At 40.3% G+C, this 22,115-nt stretch overlaps 1 long non-coding RNA gene across 2 annotated transcripts in view; it reads right to left on the reverse strand.

Annotated features, from left to right (window-relative positions):
- Nucleotides 1–313: 313 nt before the first annotated feature.
- The window catches only part of LOC141957762 (uncharacterized), a 68,358-nt gene continuing 46,556 nt past the window's right edge, over nucleotides 314–22,115 (reverse strand). For both annotated transcript variants that reach the window (XR_012633171.1, XR_012633168.1), the window contains one exon: nucleotides 314–435. This is a non-coding gene — a long non-coding RNA (uncharacterized LOC141957762). The remainder of the gene's footprint in view (nucleotides 436–22,115) is intronic.

The following is a 22,115-nucleotide window of genomic DNA, read 5'->3' on the forward strand; positions in this document are numbered from 1 at the left end:
TGTATGTATTCTTCAGACAGCTTTTCCCTCCCAAAGAGTTCCTCTTTCTGCCTGAAAAATACTGCTAAAGAAGAACTAGTTGGCAATTTTTCAGATGATACATAGATGTGGCTGTTGCAAGTTGCCTATCTGAAACTGCAGACTTATGCACACTGCATAGCTATGTTAAGGCAGGCCTTGCCCCGTTCCCAGCATTCTCCACACAAAGCTGACTCACAGCAGGCTCTGTGGGAGGCAGTCTCAAGTTGGAGTTGTCTGGAATGCCAGTTATGTGAAGCCTTCGTGGAAATCCCATGGGGGACGGGACACTCCCGACGTTTAATCTGTTGATGGAGCAGTGGAGGCCCCTTCATGTCTTTGTCACTGTGGGTGGGTGGTGTTGTGTCTCCTGGATGCCACTGGAGCACTCTGGAGAAGCAGCTGAGAAAACCAGTCCTAGCAAGAATGACACAGGAGAAGCTTAGGTTAAAGAAAAGGAGCAAGCAACAGATTAAAAAGAGATTGGAACAAATGGTCAATGTGCAAAGCCTTCAAACTGAGATCTAGATGCTGAACTAAGCAGATTAAGTGAATAAGCAAAGAGGGCAGGGACACAGGTACTGAGAGTGGTAAGCATCTATCTAAATAAGTTTCTTGGCCATTGGTTATTAAAAAAAAAAAAAAAAGGACTACCCTTCCTTTTATTGTCTTTTCTTCTGCCTCAATATGAAGAATAGATGTATTCCTTGTTTTAAAACGTAGAATTAGTATAAAACCCCTCCTGTGCTAGCACTGTCTACCTCTAGTTAGCTAACTATGCAGTGCAGGGCTGGGCTGGATAGAAAGCTCCTGGGCCAGAGACCTTAACTGGGGGGAAAGGAGTAAGTCGCAAAGGGTCGAGGGTGCACTTTATGGATAATGTTAAATCAGTCTAAAGGTTTAGTGCCTTCAGAGAGGCTATTACCTTGCTACCTTCCTTTGCTTCCACAGTGAGATGGTGCAAGGAGTTACACTAGGAGGAAAAGACTCAGTGTTTGAAGGTCTGTGTCTATTCAGAAGTTTGCTTAGCCCCAGGAGCAGGAGGTTGGAGAATCAGGCTGGGGAAGTGGGACCCCTGCTTTGGGTGATGGTCTGTTACTGAACGAGCTAAACCTGCTGTGCAGAACTGAACCGACTCTTCGATATCACTAAAACTCTCAAAGCAAGTTCCTGTAGGAACAGTGGAGGTGTAGTCACCCCCAGGTACTGAAAGTTTTAGGTTTACTACTAGAGGGTTGGAGGCTTGTCTTCAAAGCCAAGGCCTGAAGCAAGTCATGTAGCTTGGAGAGGAGAAGGGCTCCGCAGGAAAGCTGAGCACCAGGAATTAAATGTGGTAATAGAAGCATTTTTAATGTTAAAGTCCTTTTGTGGGTTTTACTGTGTTTACACATGGCTAATCTGTAGCACTGGTTTTTCACTTGTGAGATACAGATAGCTCCAAAACAGTCATAAAAGCAGATAAAATAATTTATAGAGAATATGTGTGTATATTACATTAAAAAATAACCTAAGGGCTTTGTGGTATATAAAATGTTAACTAAATGCTTGTATAAAACTGGCATCTGGTGTCCTCAGCAAGACAAGATTATAGACAGTGATGAGACAGTGATGTTACTAATGCTACTGACATGCAAGAAGAAGCAGCAGGAATTCTTCCCTTTTGTGTCATCAAATTCTAACCACATAGTTAAAGCCAGAGGAGAGTGTTTGTGACAGGGTAGAGCAAAAGAGAATGGAGATTTTCTGTAATATTTCCAATGTTGAGTTTTTCCCTTTTGTTTTCCTCCAAAGAGGTCAGTTCGTTTAGCCTTGTGGCTGAAATTGGCCGTAATTTCCATGGACAGCAGATTTTGTGTGTGTGGTACAAGCAGTGATATTTTCCTAAAAATATGCTTGCCAGGCATGTAAATACAAGAATTCAGAGATGCTAATTTCTGGGACCTGTAGTGATAGTGTAAGTGGAATCAATATTCAAAATTCAGTTAGAGTAAATCTAGCATCACCCTGCAGCCCTTATGAGAAAACCCCAGTATTTTGTTATACGTACAGGCAGCCCAACGCGATCAGAAGAGATTCCTCAGGTGCACGCAGTAGGTAGGACTCAGCCTGAGCTTTGGATATCTTTTAAATGAACTGTTGTTTCTGAGCCATAATGCGTGACCCCCCCAAGGATGTCTTCTGCTTTAAGTGCCTTGCTGTCTAGCAGTAAAGGAAGAGGGAGTAGCATGGCTGAGGACAGGAGGTTAAGGAGTAACCTGATTGGGGAAGAAGCCAAACTAAACAAAGGTTTAGATCTACAGCTGAAAATAGCGTAACTTACCATTTTCCTCTGCCAGTGGCTGACACACCACATATTTTGTTCTTTAAAACCACAGTAAACCATTCCCAAAAAAGGAAGTGTAACCTCTGTTTTCTACACTTCTGTCCTTCCCCTCATCTGGGGAAAACCTTTTCTTGCTGTATTTCTCATGACACGTTTGACTAGAGGGTTTCTCTTCACAGCATTTCTGCTGGGGGCTGTTTGTTTTATCTTGCATTTTGCAGTAGATAACAGACCTGTATGCTGCATAGATTAGAGATGGCAAATTTTGTGACTGATTTCTTTAGGTACAGATAAAATGCCTTAGTCTCCCCCTCATGTCTATACTTAAAGTAAAATTGTAAAATGTCTGTTACTGGGAGTGCTGAGTGATTTCTGTGTTTCCTTTGGTTCTCAGCTGGCCACGTGTGCACACTAATGAGACACGCTAATATTAAAATGGAATTTGGAGCAGAGCAGAGGCCAGCCTTATAAATCTGCTGTTACTTCAGGCTCGGTGGTGATGTTGCTGCACCCAGGGGGAGGAAGGGCAGAAGATGGGCATTGGGCCTGAGGGACAGAAAAGGAAATCAGCCTTGGGAAGGCAGAGAGGCAGGATCTCAGCTGCTGAGGGCTGGAGGCAAAAAGCAGCTTCTGAAGGAGTGTTGAGGGCAGGAGAGTGTGCAAAAAACAGGCTGTGGAAATTTTGTTTCAGGAGGTGACTGTACGGCAGTGAGAGGATTGGTGGTTTTGGAGTGAAAGGTCCTTTATACCTAAGAGTAGATAAGAGAATGAATGGTTAAATTAATCAATAAATGGTTGCCTTAATTTGGAAGCCTCTTCAAGGAAGACAAAGCAATCGATTTTATTTCTTCTCCCAGTACAGCCAAGATTTTATGCTGACCAAGCTCTGACTTCAAGCTGGCCCTTCTCTGAGCAGGGGACTGGGCCCGCTGACCTTGGGAGGTCCACCCAAACCTGACTGTTCGGTAATTCAGTGATTTTGAGCACTGAAGGTGAAATCTCTGCTCCATTCACCCTGATGTCAGCAAAGCTGGAATTTTACTCTGAAAGAGTGCTGACTGTAGTAAGTTATGGCCAACAGAGGAAAAGCAATTTAGATATGAAAGGCTCTATATGTTCCAGGTTTGAATTTGATGGATGTCAGCTACAGTAGCTTGTTTGCCATGTTAGAGCCATTGACCCCTGTGAAATAGATGGATGATGCATATACCTGCTTTCCACTCAGCAGAAGGCCTTACCAAACAGCACTCATTTAGAAATGGGTTGGTAACTCACCAGCAGAGCCAAGGATTTGAGTAGTCATAGTGACATGGTGGCCTCATCACTTGCTCGTATTTCTTCCTACTATGTGCAAGTGTAAAGAATGCTTTAAAGACCTAGATTATCGCTGTTACAGATTTTACTCGCCTCCAGGCCTGGCAGGCGAGCAGGCTGGAGTTAGCTGTGTCTGTTTAGTACATGAAGAGGGAGGCTTGGTTTCAAGAACTGTAAGTCTGGTGCTGTCACGAGCATCGAATCCATACAAGCGTGAGAGAAAAAGGCTGCTGGAAGAGATCAGTCATTCTCCAGAACAGCCACTGGCTTGGGCTGGAAAACTCTATCAAAGGCAGAACATCTGAATCTGTAGATGTGAAAACGTATGGAACAGCTCTAAACCTATGATGAATTAGAGATTTGGTGGATGCCAGAGTCTCTGAAATGTTACTTGCAAATGCTAAATTTCACTATCCCTCTCTCACTAAGTGGTTGGTTTTTTATTGTGCCTCTGTAAGATGATCATGAGTTGTAGCTATCCAGAATAATTTGTTTCCCTGAAGTTATTTAATTCCAGTTACTTCTCCTCAATCACATTCAGAAGAGTCTTTGTGGAGGGAGGACTACCAAAACTCTGGAAAACAGATCTGAACAGCTGTACCTCATCACTTTGTGAAAGATTAGGAAAGGGTGAAACCTCAGGCTTTTGGCTGAACTTGGCCAAAGTAAATACAAAATGGAATCTTTAGGGGTTATGATGAAACTAAAAGTAGCAAACAAGTAAAGCCATCAAATATATTCAAATCACAGGTTGCATGGGATATTTGGCTTTCCTAAACTTGATTGGGTTAAGCCAGACCATCATCTTTTTTGGGCAAATAAGGTCCTTTATTTCATCAGTAGTCCTGAGATCAGTGAGATTATTTATATAAGAAATTATTCTTTAATGTGAGTGAACGTATTACAATCTAGTCCTATGTTTGAATGTTATATGCCCATTTATTTTTCTTGTCCATTTAGACTTGGAGCTCCCTAGAAAAGAATGACCTCTTCATATGTACAAAGTACATATCACACGTACAGGTTGTGATCCCCCCAGTCATATGTCACATATACTAAAGAGCTTAACTGTCAAAAGGAAACATTTTGACCTTTTCAAGAATATTCATTTTTATATATTTTCCTCTGAATTTAGACAAAATGGATATATTACCATGAAATATTTTATTTGTGCCCAAATTAATATTTCCCATTTGGCCAGCTCTACTCTAAAGGGATCTGGTAAACACAAAGTCACTGGGAATAAGCAGAACTGTGAGTCTGATGTTTCTTACTGACCTTTCTATCTTAAATTAAAGTTTATTCCATGTTATGTCTGTTGGAGTATCTACATACTATTCATTTTTAAGGAGCAGTGTATTTAAGTAATATAGGAAAAGTTGGCATGTGAATGGATCCTTATTAAAAGGCAAGAAAGTAAGTGAGATAGGCCTGTGGCAAGTTCATTCTGAAAAGAAGTGGGAGAGATTGTGGGGCAAAGGTTATGCTATGGAAAATATTTCTTCATCTGAGATCACAATGAGCTTGCCCAAGGTTTTAAGGGAATTTCTGTACTCCAAATTGCTTTCAGTGCTGAAGCTCAAGTGGTGGGAGTAGCCTCCTGTGAGTGTCTTGGCTGGACAGATGTACCTGGAGCTCCAAGGTGACACAGTCCCCAGCTAACTCGGGTACCTCCATTCTCAGCTGTGGCTCACAAGCACTGCTGTGGACCAGCTAGAGGAAGCACAGGCCACCTCAGGTAGGTCCCTTCTGTGTTTCTGTAATTAGCCTTTAAAAAGGTGGCAAGGGCAACCCCAGTGCAACCACCTGAGGGGTTGAACACTGCAAGGGGTAAAGCACCATTAGCTTTCTCCAGTGAGTCTTGACTTGAAACAGCCTGGGGACCTTTGCTTTCTGCAGCATCATCACACTGTGAGAATAAGCATTGCTTTGGCAAAGGCATACATCTCTAAGCGGGCTTGTGAGACAACCTAGGTGTTACTCATTTTGGAAAATGCATGCAAATTTTTAAGTTGTCGCTGTTCTCAGACTGCTAGCAGCATGAAAAGTTACTTAATCAAAAGCTTTACTGTTGACAGTGAGCAGGACACCAGTCCTCCTTTTTCCCAGCAAAACTGTAGTCAGTAATAAATAGCTGGATTTTGAATATATTTTTGTGTTGTTATATATGTGCCAGTTTATACTACAGTTCTTTGCTGCTCAACAAAATTTCCTGAAGTATTTATAAAGTGCCACTTTTACATTGCTGCTACATTCCTTCTAGAGGAGTGATGAATGCATTTGCTGAGAACTGTGAATTTCTTCACAGAATCATAGAATAGTTTTGGTTGGAAGGGACCACCAAAGATCATCTAGTCCAACTCCCCTGCAATGAGCACGGACATCTTCAACTAGATCAGGTCGCTCAGAGCCCCGTCCAACCTGACGTTGAATGTTTCCAGGGATGGGGCATCTACCACCTCTCTGGGCAACCTGTTCCAGTGTTTCACCACCCTCATGGTAAAAAATTGCTTTCTTACATCTAGTCTAAATCTACCCTCTTGCAGTTTAAAACTGTTACCCGTGGTCCTATCGCAACAAGCCCCACTAAAAAGTCTGTCCCTGTCTTTCTTATAAGCCCTCTTGAAGTACTGAAAGGCTGCTATAAGGTCTCCCGGGAGTCTTCTCCAAGCTGAACAACCCCAACTCTCTCAGCCTGTCTTCATAAGAGAGGTGTTCCAGCCCTTTGACCATTTTTGTGGCCTCCTCTGGACCTCCTCCAACAGGTCTATGTCTTTCCTGTGCTAAGGACCCCAGGGCTGGACACAGCACTCCCGGTGGGGTCTCACCAGAGCGCAGTAGAGGAGGAGAATCTCCTCCCTTGGCCTGCTGGCCACACTTCTCTTGATGCTGCCCAGGGTATGGTTGGCTTTCTGAGCTGCAAGCACACGTTGTTGGCTCATGTCCACCTTTACTACCCCCAAGTCCTCCTCCTCAGGGCTGCTCTCAATCCCTTCATCCCCCAGCCTGTATTGATACTGAGGGTTGCCCCCACCCAAGTGCCTTGCACTTGGCCTTGTTGAATATCGTTAGGTTCTTGTCTTGTTGAATTGCAATACCTACAGCTATTCCCATCGTTCTGGTACTTGTGTGTTTCCTTTGTTAGGCATGTGTGCTTGAGTTACGATCACCTTGCTGCATGCTGGCTATTATGAAGCTGCTGTTGACTGATTATCCAAGAAATTCCATCAGATGGATCTCTCCTTATGTTTCATTTTTAAAAGTACACAGAGAAAAAGAAAACAAAGTGTGTTCTTTTTGCTATTTAAGTTTGATCACACTGCTTGGGAACAATGCATGTCAGCTCCAGGCTTTAAGTGCTAAATAACATTGTTTCATAAACACACAGCTATTTTCTCCAAACAAACTGCTTCATCAAAATGTTGAAAAATGTACTGTACCACTGGGACAGTTCTGCCATAGACATTTTTATTCCTCTCTCTTCTCTTATTTGTGCTTTAGGAAAAAAAAAAAAAAAAAGGCATCAGTATAATCACTTTTATATTTATTACTCAAATATTTGCTCTGGAGCCTGGAAAAGAGAAATAGTTATTATACGTTATGTAAATGATATCTTTAAAGAAAGCAGCCTTACAAACAGCGCTACATTAACCCTTCAGCAACACCTAGCACCTCATTCTTCTTTGGCTGTTTACAAATAAAGGCCAATTAACATCAGCAAGATAATTAACTACAGCTCCAGGTAGTACTGCATCCAGTCCTTTGCTGTTTGGAAGCTGTCTCTTATCCTTACCTCCTTGCAGCTTGAAGGTGATAATTTTAACACCTAGAAAGTATGGAGTTTGGATTTGGTTGAGAAGAGAGCAAGACTGGTTTTTATCTTATTATTAAAACATTACATGAATAATTGTAATAGTGAAGTGACTTCAGCCTTCTAGATTTTTTTCCCCAAATCATTTGCACATTTCGGGATGCTTTTTTAACTTCATTATCTTCCATATGGCAAATTATTCTTTTTGAATGTCTCGTACTTAGAGTGAGAACACTTTGGGGATGGACTTAACTGGTGGTCCAAAACCAGGGTAATTATGTTTGTTGCCAAGGAAAGAAGAATATTATTCCTGGAGACACAGCAGGCATTTTATTAAATGATTGTACCAGCTGGAAACAAATTATTGCCTTTACTTTAAACTACTATTTAGAAGTCTAATGCTTTTATTTCAATAGGAAACAAATTTTTAGGAAGATTACAGCTCACGTGTTCTTGTGATTTTTACTGGGGTATGCTAGGTTCGTATAATTATCCATGATAGTGTTATTTGCCTTGGTTTTGATGAGTCTGTTATTACCTGCAAGTCAAAAGCTGATCCTACTGTTATTTCCCTTTTGTCTGATACCCCAACTAATTTTGGAGTGAGGAAGAGCATATGCAGCAGGTGGGCTGTGTTTCTAATAATTAGTTTTCTTAAACATGTTATAAAGAGCCTTGCCAAGAAAATATCACTGTAGCATTTTGAGCCCAGCTGGCACTGTATTGGAGCCTGGAGAGGGGAGGAGAGAACAGCAGACTGAGCCACGTTCATCTGTGAAGTCTCTCAGCCAAATTCACCTGTAGGTGAATTTCCCCTGTAGGTGAATTTGCCCTGTCCTCTAGAAAATTTTTCCGCCTGGGATTTTGTAGAAGGAAACAGAGGTAGTTCTTGTGTGCAACTTGGATTGTGAATGTGCACGTTCTTTCTTCCCTCTGAACAAAGTCCTTGGGATGCTATCAAACATAGCTTCAGTTGAATGAGGAACTCTTGAGGTTGAGAGGAACTGCACAGCTCAGTTCTCTGGCTCAGTTGCTGGGCTGTATGGGCACTCGGAATGAGAACGTGCTGATGGACAACAAAGTCTGAACAAAGACTCTCTAAGCCTTCCTTTCCCAGCTTTCCAAGTCAGAAATTGATAAGAGATGGTTAGGAGCAATAGCAGCTGGGGTGCAGTATGGGTCTGTGTTTTGGCAGTAAGTCTTATTTCACAGTCTCTAGATCAAAAATGTCTTGGCCACGTAATGTAGAGTGCTGACACGGTATGAACTCACACTAGCACTTCAAATCTGTTCCAAAATGTTGAGGGGCTAGTATTTTGACTGCTTGCCTTGCTATCAGATCGAGTTGTTGTCTGTCTTCCTCCAGCAAGCATAAACTCCATGTGTTTTGGCTAATCAAATGGAAATATGATCTTGGGCCCATTCCTGAACTGAATTAAATTTGTATTGCTGAATTAAATTTGTCAGCCAGTGCACTGGCTGTGCAGTACCAGTGTGAGAGGTCCCCTCCCTTCTCCCAGAGAAATGGGAAAGCAGCAAGGCTGGAGTGGTTTTCCTTAGCACTTTTCCAAATATTGCTGAACTGTTCTGGCTGGACTACTCAAATAAATTCAGCTTTATGAAACATGGAAAAGTTCAGCAAGATTACATGCGTTTGAATAGTGCCAGGTAATCCTATCAGCCCTGTGTCCTATATAGCAAGTCAGTCCCAGAATGTATATTACTCTTCAAGTAGTCATGATTAGCAGATGGGTGGTATGGCACTTGGCTTATTTTAAAACTCAGTGCTAAATAAACTCTGTTATACAAGTGAGCTTCTTTTGTCCAAATTAATTATGACTATTTGGTGGGAAAAAATAATCCGTTTTTAAAGGCTTTTAGACTTTTCTTTGTCTTTGTTGAAGAAATCAAATTAAGGATCGCTTCTGCCTCATTGTGACGTTACTTTGATGGGAGCTCGATGCAGAAAACTTGATGTCCCTAGTAAAAGCATCTCTTTTATATCTGATGTGCCATATATGTAAGATAATGTAACTTCTGTAGCATAGTGCTATAGTCTCCTCTAAGCCTCTGAAAAAAATAATGGATGTTGCCCTTTCCTACTCAGTAGGGTAATGCTGAAAATGTTGCCAGGATGTAGCAACCCACCTCAAACTATTGCTAGAGGCACTTTAGCAGCAAGGCCCATTTGTGCAGTAAAAGCTCTGTGATGAATTTAATACACATGAAGCATTGACTTCCCTAGGGAAAGCAGAAAAAGGATCAGAGATGATAATCAGAGAGTCTGAAGGCTTCAGGAGGACCAACAGGTGTCTGTGCTGCATTGCCTCCCACTTTGTATCTTAGTCTGGAGGATACATTATTTTCTTCTTTGACATTCAGGACTTTTGCTTCAGGAAGATTTTTTTTTTAGTTTGAGTCCTGATGCATAAGCTAGAAGCCATCTGTGTGCTTTTTTTTTTCTTTTTGGGTGTTACTGTTCCGACTGACTCTCTGCAGTCCGTGGTTATGAAAAGGCTGAACAAGAAAGTAAAAAACTGAAAATACCCTTTGGGGAAAGGAGCATGCAGTTAGTCACCTCAAGGTCATATAAAGTACAATGGGCTTATGCACTGGTGTGGGTTGAACTGATTTGTTTCATTAAGCAAAACTCATACTGTGTTTGTAAAGAATAACTGACATTAGCAGAACTATGTTACTTAAGAATCCGATATTAACCTCTTTGTTTAATTGTACTTTGTTTTAAAGTCAGAAAGTAAGCCTTTGCTTATTCAGTAGCAACAGTGTCTCTTTTATTAACAGAGGAAACCTTTTGTCATGTTATATAGGACAAATTTTGTATTTTTAGCAACTAAATAAATACCAAGTTACTGTGACTGTGATTTGGTAGGGGTTAAATGTCAGGTTCTGAAGTGGAGCTGCACTCTGAGGAGGTCCCACGCATTAATGGGGGGAACCAGAAAGAAAATTTCAAACATTAGCACAATATTTTCAAAAAAGAAAAGATATATTCTTTTTTGGGGGGGAGGGGGGGGGGGCAGGGAAGTCAGGAGGAATGGAAAAAAAGGGGGTTCATTGTAAGGTGGATGTGTTGGGGAGAGGAATGCATTAAGCACTGGCTGAAAATGGAAAAAAAGAGTTGTACTGATATGTATTTAAAGGAAATTAGGGATGATTAAATTTTTCTCTATTAAGATAAACGCAAAAATATTCAATCATGATCTAACAAGTGCATGTTGTGGCTGCTGCTTATCCTGCAAATTTGTTACTACCAATGGTCTACCCAGGCATCTGTACTCCTCAGATTTTCTGCAAATGTGCAAAGAGTAGCTCACTGGGTGAGCTGTGTGGTTTGTTTGCTTAATGCCTAGTATAATGTGGCTTTGATCTATGAGGCGTCCATAAATATTTCAATCCACATGGCTGTGATGTCCTAGTCCACTCTTTCAGTCTTCTGATGCTAAGTATTATCTGTTCTCTGGAGAAATCCTGGTGAAATCAACAGATCTACAAAGGTATTGCTCAGTTTAACTGAGATGACAAAAGCATCTTTTCCTAAGTTTCATTCTTAATTGAAGACATCTTCTACAGCAGGAGTGCAAAGTTTATGTCCTATGTGATCACTCTAGCCTATTAGGGTAATTCTAAGTCTAATAAAATGGATTGCCTCCACGAAAGTGAGCATCTCTCTAACCACCACCCTCCTCCTGGAGACTCCTTCCCTCACTGTCTGAGGGACATTCAGCAAGCTATGCTGGGGTGAAGTGAGCTTGGGAAGGATCCCAGCTGAAAGAAGGCAATTCATGTTCCCCATGTAGGTCTCAGGAGCAACTGCAAAGGTTGTGGCTAAAGGAAAGAACATGAATTACTCTTTTGCTTACATCAACTGAGGCCTTTCACTTGTTCTTGGGCAATTTCTGGGTAAGGAACTGGTTGCCCTGCAGTTTCCACACACATGTGCTTGGTTGGGCTTTCTGACCAAGTCTGGTGACCAGGTGGATGTTCAGAAAAGCCACAGCATGCAGGTGGAAGGGTTTTGTCATGGCATGGGAAAAGGACTGTGGCACTGTCCTTCTCCATGTTCTCAGTGGAAGTAAGGGACCTGCCAAGAATTAAACAGCTTGGTACTACCATCCTACAGGGCTAGTTGTTTGGTATGATAATTGGCCTCAGAAATCAGGTTGCTGAGAAAGTCTTCTAGCAGGACACTTGGTCCTAAATGAGTAGGATAGCATGTCCCTTCTGCAGAGCACTGTAAAAATGGAGTGGCACACAGCCACGCTCTGACACCTTGCTGTCTACTTAGTCAAGGAGTCCCACAACAAAGGAAGGACTTACTCCCCCTCTAACTCTGTTAATTTCTCTTGCTTCCATTTTCAGCTGCCCTCCTTGTCATGATCCCCCAGTTTTTCATTTTCCTGAATAAACGTACCCTTTCAAATGGGGTTTGCTTGTCAGCTCTTTGACCCAGCTGGTTTTTAGTAAGTTTTGTAGCTAAAAATTCTTAACTACTGTCCGGTACTTTCTGGTTCTCCTCTTCACAGATTGTATCAGCCAGAAAAAGCAATGCTTGCTCTTTCTAACTGTAGCAGTTGTGTTGCCCGGACAGATCCCATTTTGACTGCAAGTGCTAATAATATCTTGCTTTTCCTGCTACTGCTCTGCATTTTTTCCAGTACTGCAGACATTTTTACCGAAATCTTAACCAACATCTCCTCCTCTGTTTGCTGTGTGAGGTCAGGGTGCCACCAATAATTTCAATGTAGCTTTGGCATTTTTCCATTATTAGCTGCCTATTCACTTCAGGATTCAGCCTCAGCACCTCTGCATTGTTGACCTCTGAAGCTATTGATTTCTGTAGCTGGAATACATTCAACTCACTGAAGGAAAAATCTGCTTTCCCTTATCAGCAAAAAATGTTTGGTCCTTCTGTAAGTTGCATTTTTAATTTTGGGGTTTACAGCAGGAAAATGTTGTAAACAGTGTTTGTTTATTAATAGCATCTTGTTCATTACTTGCTATCCAGATACTTAATAAAAAGGAAATATCAAGATTTTTTTTTTAACAGATGATAAATTTAGGCAAATATCTGTTCATCCAGTGGCAGAGTTCTGTGAGGTTTTACAGAACCTCCTGATTTTCATCCTTCTTCACATGAGATAGATGCATTCCTCACATCTGGGGTGATAATCAGGGGCGTCTGGAAAGCTTGTGCAAAAGAGCAGTTCATTCACCCACCCTAAACAGAGGAGGACATACTTCTCCAGGCAGTACTAAGAAGAAATGTGTCTCTTTCTTTGGGAACACAGGAGTTCTTCGTTGCCAAAGGTCAGTTGTTCTTGTGTTCTAACCTTTTCTTTTCTTACTTTTTTTTAATGGTATCTAGCCAGTGACTGCTGTTTCTCATGTTTGGAAAATATAATTAAAGACACTTGTACATCATAGATGGTACAGAATCACTTCCATCATTCTTTGCATATTATGGATTGTTGATGAATTCTCAGCAGTGATTTGGCTCAGGAGCAGCAAAGTATGTCTGATTTCACTGGCCTTCTCATTTGCACCAAGTCTACTTCACACTGTTCTGCTAAAAAGGGCCTTAAATTAAGAGTAAAATTTGTTTACTGCCACTGCTATCTCCTGTCACAGCCTAAGCAGATCTAGCATCAATATATCCATTAATTGTATTTAGACAGGGTGGATTTGTGACATTTTATACATTTAGGCCACCATATAAAGGGGAAAAGGTTATATTCTACGTCTGCATCTTTCTCTGGGGCAGTTTTGTTTTTCTTGGTTGTCTGGGTGTCATTTTTTTTAAAAAGTTTCTCAATTATGTGGTTTTGTAAGGCAGCTTCAATGGCTGTGGTCTCAGAAGTCTGAGAAAAATGGGCAGCTGCTGATCTTGCAGTTGTATGTTTGTCTGTGTACCTGCAGCATGAAGGGCAATATTGTTTCTTGAAGTATTCCCATCAGCTGAAACACAAAGTTTGCTTTTATAAAAACTGCAAATATGAAATCTAAATGTGTATTTTGGTCTTTAAAAAAATACTTATTGCTGCCAAGCAAAGCTATAAATTTTATTTTGTCTAAACCAAATGAAAGGTTCAGTCTTCCCAACATGAGGCATTATGCTTTTTAATTCTCTTCTGAGACCTGAAAGCTCATACAACTAGTTTAATTTCTCCCTCTGGAGCTTGTTATCCATCAGTTAAATAGATTGATACAAACTGTTATTTCCTGATCCTGGTCTTTACTAGTTTTCTTTTTTAATTAACTATATCTTTTTCTTTTTTCCCCCTCTTTCATTTATTTTTTCATACTCTACCAATCTTTCCCATAGAAATGATCCTTTTTTTGATCAAGAAATTGGCTTCGTTTTGTGATATAAAAACTGATTATTTTCACAATTATTAACCAAAGTGTGTGTGTGTAGGGGGAAGTGGGAGAGTCTTTTATTTTCTGTCAAGTGCACCATGTCTTATTTGTGGACTTCCACACTGTTTTTTTCATATACTTTGTGATCAGGTGCTTCTTGCAGGTTCAGATGGAGAGATTGTGTCTATTGAAGTTGTGCCAATTTACCTGCTAAATGTTTGGCAGAGAAGAGTTTAAAACCTTATTCGTGACAGCGAAAATCAAGACCTAAAAGCGAATTTCCCTAGTGACCAGATTTTACATTTCCTCCCCATCCCACTGCTTGTATCTTAACATGAAGTCTGAGTTCCTAAGCAAAATTAATTTTGCTGGAGAGAGTATAGAAAATGGTATTTTTTTAAAGTTTTGCTACCTTACGAGGGGCTTGATTTATAAGAATGTTTATTCTAATTTGATATTGTCAAGTGCTGAGTGGGTAACTTGGAAATCAGAAAAAAAAGTCAAGCTTTAGTCTGCACACAGCCACCTCAGCTTTATGTATCTGCCCTGGCTGGTGCAGCTTTGTCCTTCCAGGTCTTCCATTTCATTGCCATAGAGACAGAGCAGGAACCCTGTCCTGTAAAAGCTGATTTTTTAAAATTATTTTTTCTCAACTGAGATGACAGAATGTTTATAGACATCCACACAAACACACCACATTTACATTTTTCTTCCCACGAATGTGCTCACTCTCTCTGGCATGTGAAAACTCTTTGCTGCTCTTTTCCTCATTCTTAATTCACATCCGAATGTCTGACTTACAGGTGTTATCCCTCTCCTTGTTGATGGCAATACAGGGTTACTTTTGGAATCGCTACTTACAAAAGATCAACATGAAGGGTTTTGTTCCAGTGGCATGAAATTTCCTTCCATCTACACTGAAAATCATGTTGCTTTTTCAGGAGCTCCACATGGATGCAGGTAAAAAGGTGTACCTTTCAAAATTCAAAAAACCAAGACATTAAAATCAGTCCTAACATCCTGAGTTATAAGAAATTATTTCTTACTGCACTGATTGGGAATCTGCAGAGAATAACTTTGCTTGTGTGTCCCACACAGATTTCCAGACAGTCCTTTGAGCAATGTGCCACACTTCTTGGTGAGCTCGGCAGTGGACACCCTTGACATCACAGACACAGGCCAATTTTCTGTGCTATACAATGCTCAAATGTTTGCAGAATGGGGTTCAGCTCAGTAACTCTTTTAAGATACTTATTTTCACCAGGAACTGTGTTTTTGCTGTACTGTCCACAAGGTGGGTCATGTTTCAGCAACGACACTAGCAATGATGAGCCATTGACAGTGCCAAGGTTGGCACTGGTGGAGTCTGAGAATGACTCCTGTGATTTACAGCCCTTTTTGAAATAAATTTGTCACCAGATGCCAAAACCAAGCATTAGCACTGCTTCAAACTTCAGATTCTGGTGTTTGGTATTTTTGTACTGGAGTTGCTGATTTGTTTTGCTTAACCATTTTCTGGTATGTGGAAAAGGAATGCAATACGTATTCGATCTCTTTGGCCAAAATCAGCTGGAATTGCTTTGCATTGATTCTGACAAGCACAAAAAAAGACATAGGCAAGGAGATAGTTGTTAAAAAATAAAGCAAGCAAAAAGTTTGGTTGCTGGGTTGGGACCTGTGAGTCAACATGAATGAACACTTGTAAAGGTAGTGCTTTTATAAAATCCAACCTTTTTTTTTTTTTTTTTATAATGAAATCTAACCAACTAATAAAATGTAAGCTATGTGGCTATGCAAAACTGCTCCAAATGAGTATGTTTCCTCCTGCTTCTAAAATCAAGTGTACATGGGAGTTGCTATTTTTAGGTTTAATTTTAAAAATAAATAGGTTTCTCTTTTAAAAATGTTCTGCATCCCTTGCATTGGTGGCATTCTGTAATTTTTGTGAACTACCTGTTCGACCTATACCTACTGTATGATATAGGCCACTTATATTAAGTAGGAATATACTGTAATCTCTACAGGTTTAGGTGAAACCTGGTAAGAAACAGTATTGCCAAAATCTAACAAAAATATGTTTACACCAGTTGCCTTGTGCTGGTTATTGCTAGGATACAAGGCTTTTGGATTCCTGATACCCAAAAGGATTGTTCACTCTTGGCTTCCCCACATACTGTACAAGAAAGAGGGAACTATAAATCATACCTTGCAAAACTTGGTCAGGCTTTGATGCCTTGGGCTTGCCAAGTTTGTCTTACTATGAAGCAGCTGTTTCATACACTGAAGTAAATAGTAAAAATTAAAGTTTTGAACATAAAGAGAGGGAAAGAGGGCAAAAAGAGGGACTGCTAGTGGAGGTTGTTCCAGTATATGTAGCTCTGAAGGGGCAGTTAATGCCCTGGTGTGTGGTGGAGTTGCCTGGTTTTTTTAACATGCTGCATATGATCAATATTCAAATTAAACCACTCTGACAAAGAGAAGCAAAGACTCCCTGGGGGACTGAGGTGTATGTGTCACCCACCATACACATTGTCATTGGCTTGTACAGTTTCAGGGCAGCAGGGTGCACTAGCTTGTATTTATTTGCTTTGGAGCTAAGTATGCTTGAGCAGCTCACAGGGAAATAAGCAGTGGGTCCAGAATATAATAAAGACCTTGTGCCTGCCAGCTCTGCTGTACCAAGAGTGCGGCCCCTGATCTCACGTGGCCACCTCCTTCAATGGGAACAAGTCAAGCCATCTTTGAATCTGGTGTTGTCTTCCTGCAGTTATTTACTTCCAAAGATACGGCTTACAAGACATGTGAACTGCAGGGAATTGCATTAGCAAAATGGAAAATCCATATAGTTAGCAGTGCTGTGGTTGACTGGTTTGTCTTCTTGGCTTACTGTGTAGTGATATTCAAACTGTCAGCCACATCTAAGTTGGATCTAAATGAAAGTGACTCCAAACTGGCATGTAAAATTCAATTAAATCACCATGTCAGCTCCTGTATTTGCATTCTGAGGATTGTGACTAAAATAGATGTTAATGCTATCTATTATTACAGAATAATGAAATTTCTGGGGTCAGTTTTCTGGTAGAAGATAAACAGCAAAGATACAAATGTACTGAAGCCTCATTCTGAAATGCAAAGCAGATGCTGTATCTAGCAGAAAATTAAGTTAATCAATAAACTAATTTGGTATTTTAAATCCTGAGTAGAGGGTATGCATTGGGCAGATTTAATGCAGTTTGAAAGATAGTGTAAATTATTAATAACATAACTGTGCTGAATATCTCTATCAATTCATTCATCCTGAAAGTGGGGGACTTACTCCTAAATATTTAACAATAGTTGTAACAACTGGTTTGTTTTCTTCCTTTCCAGCCTGTAGGAGGAATAACTTAATTCTTTCGTGTCAGTGTTATTTGCGTATAGAAACATGTTCAAGGGGATCTAAGCTTGAGAAATACACGTCAGTCAGTGCTGTGGCTGCTTCTTGGTGTTAGTCAGGGTACTAATAGATAATACAAGGCAAGGGAGGCTCTGTCTGCTGCATGTCCTACGATTCGTGATAGGTTCGTGTTTATAGTGAAACACAGATGTTGTGGGAGACCATGGCCACACAGTGATGGTCCTTCCTGTAGACCTGGCACAAAATATCAGTGTAGAACCCCCAATTCCATTATAGTGCTGCAGAGCAGAGAGAAGGGAGCTCACAAGGTAGGTGGATGTGGTTCCTCAAGGTATATGGCTTCATGTAATAAGCCATATCCTAAGTTGAGAAGAGTGTGGCTAAAACTGCCTTCCTACCACTTTTGGCATGCCCGTTCCTGCTTGAGCCTAGGGCAAGCACAGCTCTCTCAGTTCACCCAGGCATCCACAGAAGTCTGTAAAACATTTTGGTAGCACAAGGTTGCCACAATTATTTGAGTATTCTTCTTATACCAACAGAGCAGTCAGGAGCAGTTACTGAGCCTCTTATACCTTCTGGACTCAACGGCAAAACAGGGTGAAAGATGCTTGGTCCACTGCATTGCATCAATAAAACATGGAGTTCACAGATGAGTGAAAAGGGTTGGTGTGTGACTGGCAGGCTGAGGATCCCTACCTTACAGTGGTTAAGAAATTCCTAAACTGAAGAGAGAATGTGGTACCATTTTCTTTCTTCCTTGTATTTTTTAATTTGCTCTGTTCTTCTGACCAGTCAGTGTAATCTATCTGAGTAGTCTTTTCCTTGGCAAATAATTCCATATATTTACTCTTCTGCAGAACATTCTTCTTTCTGGCTGATCTTCTTACTCACTTCTTTATTTTTGCAGCACTGCAGTTGTCATCCACCTGCTGTCCTCCACTGAAGTTTGAAGGTCTTGATCTCTCTTTTCTAGATCTTGTGTGTATTTCATACTTCGTAAAGTATTCCCAGAATAAACTATTCTGACTGCTGTGACATTTGGGAGTCTAATATCTCAGAAATCTACCCAGATGAATGGTAGAAAAAAATCAAGTCAACAGGCCAACGAATCTACTAAGAGACAATGTGAAAGATGATTGAAAAGTGATCGTGGTGGTTCAGTATACATTGGCTGAAGTACTGAATCTTTGCTGTCATGTCTACATCTAAATGACTCTTCTTCCACCGTCACTGATTTTTAAATAATCCTCTGTTTTTCTGACCTTAGACTATATGAAGAGGACCTTTCAAATTTAGAGACTTCAAAAAAATACAAGTCCAGTTTTACCAAGCTTCTCAGCTTCTTACATCATCATATGGGAAGCTGCATTTATCATAATGTTCCAGGACCGTGTAAAGCTAAAGCCATCATATTTCATTACAGTATCATTAAGACAGATTAATCTTGTTGGCTTTTATCAGGTAAAAACTGTACAAAGCTCTGCTTTGGCTCTTAATGATGTTTTTAGACAGTCACGATATTCCTTTCTTTCCATGCATAAAATAGTTTGTGCCTCTTTAGGTGCAGAGGTCATTTTGCACACTGGGTGTAGCTCCTAAAATGAGCCAGAGAGGAGGGGATATGAGCATGGGGGAACAGCTTCAGGAACTGTTAGGGAACCACTCCCAGCTAGTTAAAAAATTATTTCCATGTGAGCTAATACTATTCCTAAAGCTCTTAGTGGAAACAGAGTTTAGTATTATCTAGCTCCATCTGGAAAGGCTCTTTTACTCAGAGTAAAATTTTTATAACATGGCTATTCTAGAAGCAAAGTGGAAGCTCTGGTTAACTTTCAGTCTAGTTCCCAGAATGCTCTTACAGCTCTCAGGGGTTTTTCCCAGCTCTGCTAGCATCTGAATTATAAGAACGAACTAGAGATTTAGATACAGTTATAGATGCCTTGTAATTTTTAATGAGTTTTCTGAATAACCGTAGTGAATATGTTTCCCGCATGGACGGTTTGTGTTTACGTGGATGTGTTATGCTAAATGTGTGTTATGGAAAACATTAGAGTACTGAATGCACATATACTTTATCAGGTTGCTTATGATTTCACAGAAATACAGCTTGAACTAGCACTGAAGAGTTTATGAACACCTGATAAACAGGGCAAAGATACATCTGTTTCTTTGTTAAAGTGTGTGTGTCTGTGTGTGTGTATGTATGTATATTGTTCAGCACAGACACTGATTTTTGTAGGGAGCTGAACACAATCAACTTGCGCTGAAATCACTGACCACCATGAAAGATTGTTTAAAACTATGCGACTTCTCCATTCTAAAACTTGGTTTTCCTATACAAGACCATCTGAAAAGAGGTAAATGACAGGTGAAGAAGAACGTGGGGGTTTTTGGCTTGTTGGCAATATTATTAATTTTAGAAACATCAGACACATTAGAATCTGGCTTTTTTGATTTTTCTGGAGGAACTTCAGAAGGTCTGGGTGAGGTTTACTGTGAGCATAGTTACCCTTATTCAGTCTAATTAAAACATGTACCTTTTTCTCCAAGTCCATTTGCTCAGTCCCTCTGTAGGTCTCCACATACTGTGGAATTTTCCAGTGCAGACAGGGCTGTTGTTTTGAATGTAAAATAGTCTGGGAAAAACACACCCCATTTTCAGTGGCTTTTCTCCATGATGAATAAATCCATAGAGGGGAACAGGCTTGTGTTTTTCCTTTCCTTACTTTTCTGAAGCATTAAATACAACCTTCAGTGCCAACAGGCAGCCAAAACCCCTGTACTCTGGGTAAGCAGGATGCTTAGAAAACAGTTTTTAGAACTGACCTTTTAGCAAAGATCTCCTGCAATTTTTTCTTGTCTAAATAACAGCTATTTTGTATTGCTCTTATCTTACATCTCTACTCAGTGAATCTTCCTGAGAACAGTTTATGTGTTAAACAGCTCATTTACATATATACATATTGTTAGGGTAGACAGCCACCAAACTTGGTGCTTCCAGAAACTTTGTAGGTAGCTCTGTAAAAATAACAGAGCAAATATAACCCGAAGCAGAAATGGGATTCATCATTTCGAGTAGGTGTTAGGCTGAAGTACTGGCTGATTGACCTATAAAATGAGGCAAAGCCACTACTTCATCTGAGGTTATGCCCTTGTGAGCTTCTGCCTGAAGTCAGTTCAAGGCTTCAGATAAAATAATTGACTCACTGGATGCAAAATACAGAGAGGAGTTCATTCTGTGACAAGTGCATACTTTCTGAACACATGAGTAAATCCTCCATCATGAGTAAACTGGTTTTAGTTATCTGCTTGGTTAGAAAATGTGGAAGAAATGCATTTGGAAAGCACAGGGAAGAGTGAAACATGTTGCAAGTGATTTTTTCCTTGTTATGCATAATTTGTAGGAATTTGCAGGAAAATTATAGCAGCATATTGTCCTTCCTCCCTTCTCCCCAAAATGAGAGCAGAAGATTGGGTTTTGCTAACCAGAAACCAGCTGTGGTTTGGTACTCTGGTGCTCTGCCCTGGCCTGTGCAGGACTGACTGGCAGCAGGAGGCACTCATCTCCCAGGTACTCCCAGGAGAGAAGTAGATGTATCATGAAGCTAACAAACGTAGGAGCAAGATCACTCTGCTAGCATTTTCTGGCATTTTTACCAGGTTTCTGAATAGGTCAGGTTGATGGGAGTCTTAAAAAACAAACACCACCACTCCCCTCCAAAAAAAACACCAAAAACAAACAACAAAAAAACCCCAAATAAACTCCACACAGGTATTATAAGAGGAAGGAGTCCATGTGCTGTGATAAAGGCTGGACTTAAGGTACTGTGCCAGGGAAATCCCCAATCTGATTTTGTAAGCAGGGGCTTTAAAGGTAGGGGAGGCCAGGGTGGGGTAATATCAAAAAGGAGTGCCTAACATTATAACTAAATTTAATCCTCTCTAAATATTTAGAAACATCAGATTTAATATCTCTTGCTGGCTCTCTGTGTTGCGTATGTTATAATCTCAGGCCACCAGTTGCTTATACTAGGAAGCCCATTGCTCACAGGTGTCTTTCTGTGCAGCAGGAGGTACCTTTTCAGTATGTATAAATGTGACTTTCGAAGATACAGGTTTTATAGTCAAATCTTTGATAACTGTCTTTTGAGGATGGGGCCTTTTTTTCTATGATAATCTTAAGAAAAAAGAGAAGGAAAACTTAGTTTAGCTGTCAGTTATGGACTTCAAAATACTGTTTCTACATTGGATGCTTAAGGCCTTCAGCATCATCCAGTCACTGAGGCTCATTACTAGAATCTGAACACTGCAAACAGAAAATCAAATTGCACCTTCCATCCTATTTTTCTGCTTTCTCTTAGGCACCTTTAGTTTTTGGGAATCCTGATATGTGAAGTATAAATCATCATTGTATGTATTTCCTTTTACCATGTTCTCAACAATATCAGGAGTATGGCCTGTTTTCTTTCAGTGTGTTCAGATACTAAGTCCAATAAAATATGAAGTCTTGTTAAAGTTTTGATTTTGGAAATAGGGTTGATTTTCTAGACCAAAAAAATAAATGGTTATGCTCTCCTTTCCATTACTGCTTTCTGTAACACTTCCAGGTTTGTGCCATTTAAATGTTTTTAAAATTTGAAGAGAAATAAGAATGAGAATAATTCTGAGTTAGGTTTGCTTTTGGCACTCTGTTTTTTGTACAAACATTTTGCAGCTGTCTAAGCTGCCATGAAGAAGCCATGATTTCAAAGGTGGAAGATACCAATGGAGTCTGGAAGTAGAGAAGACTATGTGGGTTAATTTTTTCCATTTCCTCACAGAAAAGCCTTCTGGAACTGAGGTCTAGACAGAGAACTTCAGTGCAGACAGAAGCT

This window comes from Athene noctua, chromosome 2 (assembly GCF_965140245.1).
Source record: "Athene noctua chromosome 2, bAthNoc1.hap1.1, whole genome shotgun sequence".
Classification (NCBI taxonomy): Eukaryota; Metazoa; Chordata; class Aves; order Strigiformes; family Strigidae; genus Athene; species Athene noctua.